Raw genomic sequence first — 6,686 nt, 5'->3', positions numbered from 1 at the left:
CCACGGAAAACCACTTCCAGGATGGCTGAGGTGGGAATCAAACACACCTCTACTCAGTTGACCTCCCGAGGCTGAGTGGACCCCGTTCCAGCCCTCATACCACTTTTCAAATTTCGTGGCAGAACTCGGGCCTCCGGGGGTGGCAGCTGGTCTTCTGCTGAGCAGTATGCCTCGGTCGCGATGCTCTGGCTCTCGGGCAGAGTAGAAGCGTATTGATTAAATGAGACGGAGATACAGGAGTCCTCGGTTCGATTATGCGCAGACTCATCTAAGTTCTCAGCAATGATGTGCTTCGTGTACCGCAAGCGTCGTCGTCCCTTTGGCGCAGTGGAAAGCGCGTTGGACTTCTAATCCAAAGGTCGTGGGTTCGATCCCCACAAGGGATGAAAATTTTAACGCAGTATGTTTGATTGACTGATAGGTAATTGGTTAATAGACAGTTCGACTGACGACAAGAGAATAAAGTACATTTTGCAGTTTGCGTTGCGCAATGTGTTCCACCTCCATTATGGCAAATTGTAGATGTTTTGTTGTCAAATGCGATTTCGATAACTTTATTTCTAGTTTTCGTGAACCGGCTATTTTATGCAGCTATCTTCACAAAGGTGTAGATAGATGACATGCAGTGAGATATTTTGATGTTCGAATTATCCAACTGAAATGGCTTCACTTTTCTACGAATTATGATCCATAACAAGATAAATGCCTAAAAAGTATATGTACAGTGTAATAACAGTAATGTCCGCCTGTGTGGTGTAGTGGTTACCATGACCCGGTGACCCGACTCGATTTCGGGCTCTTCCACGGACAAGTGGTACGGGTCCACTCAGCCTCGGGAAGTCAACTGAGTAGAGGGAGTTCGATTCCCAAGTCAGCCATCGTAGAAATGATATTCCGTGGTTTTCCATTTCTCCTCCAGGCAAATGCCGGGATGGTACCTAACTTAACGCCACAGCCACTTCCTCTTCCTTGTCTATTCCTTCCAATCTTCTCCTCATAAGGCCCCTGTTCAGCATGCCAGGTTGTATCCCCTGACGCTGCGCTGGGATCCGTCGCTGCGTCCGGTGTGAAAACCAGCCCTGGAGTGCAAACGGATTAAGAAAGAAACATCTTGCTGTGTGGATAGAACCAAACATCTCTGCGTCGCACATGAATAAAATGGAAATGGCTTATCAAGTGACCGAAAACGTTTACAACAAAAAGTTCAAAAGACATTACTGCACTGTCATAAGACCAGAGACAACGTAAGGCCTTGCTATGAACAAGAAAGGCCTGATAGAAAAATTGGAAACTAAGGAAAGAATGAAAGATCTTAAGGAAAATTCGTGACCCAATTAAAGACGAACTTGAATAACTCATGTCCAGAATATCTCTGATGTCAAGCGTGTTATAGCCATTTGCTAAGAATGAAACCCACACGATCTTTACCTACTTTAAAGATAAGAATACCCAGCCAACTTGGTTCAGAGAGGTGCAAACGGACCTACAGTGCTGAGCTTCACTAGTGTCCAAAAGTTAAGCATAATCACTAAACGAGGCCATACCGCCTGATAGGAATGTCAGACGGATGGCTGAACAAACGGAAGCGGAATCACACACCATATGTCACACAACTTGTCCTAAAACAAAAAAAAACAAAAAAAACCAGTCTCAGAAAAGTTCTGATAGCTAAGGTACACCTTTGACAACTAACACAACTTGGCAATGTCGTCCACAACAAAATGTGCTGCTAATAGGGTGTATTGTTACCTCTAACGGCCACACGCAGCGACGTGGCATGCTCTCTATCAGATGGTCCAAGAGCTCTTGTGGCAGTCGATCCCATTCCTCCGAAAGGGCAATGCGAAGGTCTTGGAGGGTCCTTGGTGCAGGCTGAGGGGATGCAATTCGCTCCCCAATGCATCCCAGGCATGTACTATAGGATTCAGATCCGCAGACCTCGCTGGCCATTCCATTCGATGAATGTCTTCCCCAGCCAGAAATTCATCCACCAGAGCAGCGCGGTGCAGTCGGGCATTATCGTCCATTAAGAGGAAGTCTGGACGAACCGCACCTCTGAAGAGTCGAACATGTGGTCTCATTACCTCATCCCTGTATCTCCGAGCGTTAACAGTGTTCCTTGGACCACCCATGAAGATGTGCAGGTCCATACGGCCATTCAACATCATGCCGCCCCGCACCACCATACTGGTCCCCTTCCACGATGTTCCTGTGGTTGTATCAGCTACCCCGTTCTCTCCAGATTAATGTGCGACGGGAATAGTTCTGCAAACTGAACCGGGATTCATCTGTTAAGTGCACATGCCTCCATTCATTCATGGTCCAGTTTCGATTGATGGCTCCATAGTAAACGGGCCCGTCTCTGTGGTGGAGTGAGCGGGACGCACAGCGCTGGACGTCGGACAAACAGCCCTGCCGTTCTGAGCCTCCGGTACACAGTTTGCCGGGAAACGGCAACCCCTGAGACGGCTGCAAGCTCCGCCGACAATTGTCTTGCAGGTCGGTTAATCAGTCCTGCTGTGGGGTGGTTACCCTTGGTCGACCTGGTACTGGCCTACGACTAACATCTCATGTGTCTCGAGCTCGTCTCCAAAGCCTGGAAATTACACTTTGTGGCACATTCAGGGATACGGTGATCTGGCCTGCTTCCAGGCGGCCGAGTATTCTGCTCTGCAAAACGGGGTCCAAATGACGTCGTTGTGCCATTATGTTGTCACTTTCACCACGAGGCTACACTCCGCACACTACAACAGGCCAAACACGACTGAGGGAACATGGGGCACAGGCGCTGGTTGTGCTTACTTTGCGGTTACGCCGCTACTCAAAGCAGGGAACACTCCTTTCCTATACAGAGCGAACACGTATGTCGTGCGATTTGCGGTCTATTTCCTGTTGACCTGCTTACTCGTAACTTATGCTGAACTTTTGGACAATAGTTTAGTATTAGGTCACCCACTATTCTTTCACTCAAGCTGCGTCAGTGAGAACGCTCCGGTATCCAATGAAAATATGACAATGCTGGATGACACTTTCTTGTCAAGTAGACGTGGAGTGACGCGGTGGATTGTGATATTATTCGCAGCCGAATTATTATTCGTTATTAAATCTATCGTATCTTTATTACATATTTCACAAGTTTCGATATTAGTGATTTGGGTACAGAGGAAGTCACAAGGTGCAACTCAAATATGAAGTGAGAAGCAACCTTGAATCTAACACTACACTGCAGAAAGAAACCTTCGCTTTTTCCTCTTCCCACCCCGTTCACTCTTTCAGCTTCCGGTTGTCGACTATAATCCCGTTGAGATAAAGCCAGAACATAATGTAAAATCCCATTGAGCGAATTATTTGACAAATTCACGGACACTTCTTCTGCTCTCCTGGCCGTGTACGGGCACTCCCCAGCTCACTCAGGGTCGGCTCGTCTCACTCGGAGAGAGTATGCTCGACGTTCACTTTTCCTTAAAGCAATTGCCTTAGGATGCCCTCTTCCTCTATTCGGTTCTTGATGGCAAAAGCTTTCTCCACTTGATGATATTCATCGCGTCTTCTGGCGGACCATCGCAGCATCCGCATCTCTGTGACATTCAGAGCCAGCCCACTTTGCCCTTCATCTGCTTATCACACAGGACACGAGTAAGAGACCGCCATTTCGTCCAACTTGTCCAGCAAGGAAGACAGTGTCGCCCTGGCTGTGCAAAGTCAAAGAACACGCAGTACTCTGTCTTCCTCTAGCATTGCTCGCCATCGTTCCAAGATCGCCTCAACCTCCTGAAACGCCTCTTCTTCTTATGGATTTTATCCTGTTTGACAGTCGGATGCCCTTCCTGACGCCAACCCTATTTGGAGGGATGTGTGTTTCTGTAGTGGTTGGTAGTGTTGGAGTGTATGAGGAGAGTGTTGGGACGTACACATACACCCAGTCTCCGAGCCAGAATAATTGATCAGAAGCGATTAAAATCCCTGACCCGGCCGGGAATCGAACTCGAGACCCTCTGAACCGAACGCCAGTACACTGACGTGCCAGGCTCAGCGCCGACCGCTGAAACCCCTGCAGTAGAGAGACGTAAGTATCATCTTTACACACACCTCAGGATGTTGCAGTGCTATCCTGACAATACCTCTAGAAAAGTGATCAAGGGCTTTCTCCGGATCGATTAATACCATTTGGAGGTTTTCACGTTGAACCCTTGAACTTACCGTTCCATCGTTGGTCATCAGTACAGTAATATGGTACTCTTAGATCTTGGGGTCGTTACCAGTTTTTTCTGTTACTTCATCGACCAAACGATAGGGTTCAGAGGAGAGCGTAACTACTTCAAATGTGCTTACTACAATATTTATTCAGTTTAAATCACAATAATTCATTTATTAAATTGGCAAGAAAGTCACTTAAAATTTTCACATTTTAACGTAGTCACAATGCATAACGTCATGGTAAAGTTTTATTGAAATATTTATTATTGTCTTTCAAAGAATGAAAACTTAGTGAAAATTCGTGGACAGCAAAAACCAGAAAACGAGAATAAACCCTGAAAATCGGGCACCATTGATCCAAACGATCCGTGGTAAATCTGATCTTCAACAAACAGAATTCCAGATTTACATTTAATTAAGGTTATCGACCAATCTACTATCCTATCGGATATTGGGGCATCCTCCGAATGGACCCTCAATCGAAGCAAATCCACAATCAGTTGCTTTGGATAGGTTGCGAAATATGACTAGAAAGCACGGTGTTCACTACAAGTTAATGTCCGACTCGTTGGCTAAACGGTCCGCGTACTGGCCTTCGGTTCAGAGGGTCCCGGGTACGATTCTCGGCCGGGTCGGGGATTTTATCCTTAATTGGTTAATTCCAATGGCACGGGGGCTGGATGTATGTGTTGTCTTCATCTTCATCACGACGCGCAGGTCACCTACGGCTGTCAAATATAAAGACCTGCACCTGGCGAGCCGAATCCGTCCTGGGATATCCCGGCACTAAAAGCCATACGACATTTCATTTACTACAAGTTAACGGCAATTGTCACAATCAAACATAAAACTCCACCATGTATTGTCATCTCGTGACACCCTTAAATCCCGATGCTGAAACACTCATCACAGATGTTCAAAAGGAACCAACAACACTCGATCCGAGGGGATCTTATGTTACGTCGACCAGAAGGAACAAAACTGCTAAATGCAGGAAACATTAATTCGTAATGCATTTAGAAGAAATGCCAAACACTGAAGTAAAAGAAAAGCGAAAATCACTTGAAAATGTTCTTTCTAAACCAACTTTCAGGTTATAAAACAATTAAGTCGTTATGTTTGTTAAAATACAAGTCCAAAATATAAAACACATAAAAGGAAATCTTTCCAGTACTGTTGAACTACGACTACCATTACGAATCTCTCTACTACAGTTGTCTCATTAAACTACTGTAAACTACAAGTGATCGGCAGATCAACGTTTCACATAAATAATGTGAATAACGAAAAGTGAAAATAAAATATATTAACAGCTCACGAATCGAAACCGCATTCATAGTGTAAATCAACTAAGTGTCAACATACGGCATTATTATAACCCGAACAATAAACCTTAAAGTAAAGAAAAGTAAATGAATATGAACAAAAGTTGATCGAACTTGAACACGCGCGGCTAAGCAGTAAGCTGGGTTTCCACGTGGGACAACCCTTCATTTCATGCCACTACTGATGCAACGCTTTCTGGCTAGTAACAATTATGCCGAAATATGGCCTGAATAGTACCTGCTAATATCTTTCACATTCGTATCCACTATCGTTCAAGTCGATTCGCAAAAATGTCTAACCTATGACTTGGCTATGTACAGACGACATCCTAATTCTGTCGTCTAGGCAACGTTACACTGTCTACTCATCCTTAAATTATATAATAGACGCAGCATCCCAAATCTATCGCTGAGCCAACGTTATGGTATCTACACATCATTCATACTATCAGGCTCAATCGAAACTTTAATACAACGTCCACATAATTAAATCTGGTCCTCGCTGAAACTCTTAACACATGAAGTGAAATTCGCTACAAAAATACTCCACTCGAATATGGAAGTATTACTGTGTCCATTTCCTACAATAAACCGTGAAATCGAACTTAAACAAAATGTCCAAATAGTATAACGTACTCCTCAATACAATCTCAACACATGCAGTGTTCTCTAAATAAAAATAAGCTCATCTCTCCTTCAATATTACGTAATATCACTGAGACAATAATCACTACCATCACGATATTCATGACACAACTCGAGTGTGAGGCTCCAAATTGACCTTCCATGTTAACACTCCAAAGAAGTATCACCGTGAAAAGGGAAGTAACTTTTCATCAATCTACAGAAGCTAAACTATCATTCTAATAAAATTCAGTTTTCACACCTGCAATGTTTCTAGTCAGCGATAATTTCGTCTCGTAAAGATACAGAATAAAATTCAATTTACAATAATTAAGTATTATCTTGACCGTGTGTCAGAACGTGAGATCGGCTATCACAGAAACGCACTTCGTTGGCATCAAATAGAACCGTCACTTAAACTTAATTGCCGTTACCTACGGTCTTACATGAAATAGTAATCATGTGAGAAACATCAATTTGCACTTAAAATAGAGGTTACAACGCGGTCACTTGGATTTGACAACCGTTCTGGATTGCTAC

General features: G+C 44.3%; 1 non-coding gene across 1 annotated transcript; it reads left to right on the top strand.

Moving 5' to 3' along the window:
* The first annotated feature begins 313 nt into the window (after positions 1-313).
* Positions 314-386, top strand: TRNAR-UCU (transfer RNA arginine (anticodon UCU)). Its single transcript has one exon. It is a non-coding gene; the product is annotated as a tRNA-Arg (tRNA).
* Positions 387-6,686: the final 6,300 nt, after the last annotated feature.

The sequence above is a fragment of the Anabrus simplex genome, chromosome 1 (genome assembly GCF_040414725.1).
Source record: "Anabrus simplex isolate iqAnaSimp1 chromosome 1, ASM4041472v1, whole genome shotgun sequence".
Taxonomy (NCBI): domain Eukaryota; kingdom Metazoa; phylum Arthropoda; class Insecta; order Orthoptera; family Tettigoniidae; genus Anabrus; species Anabrus simplex.
Note: the sequence above shows the minus strand (reverse complement) of the source record. Positions and strands in the feature narration are given on the sequence as shown.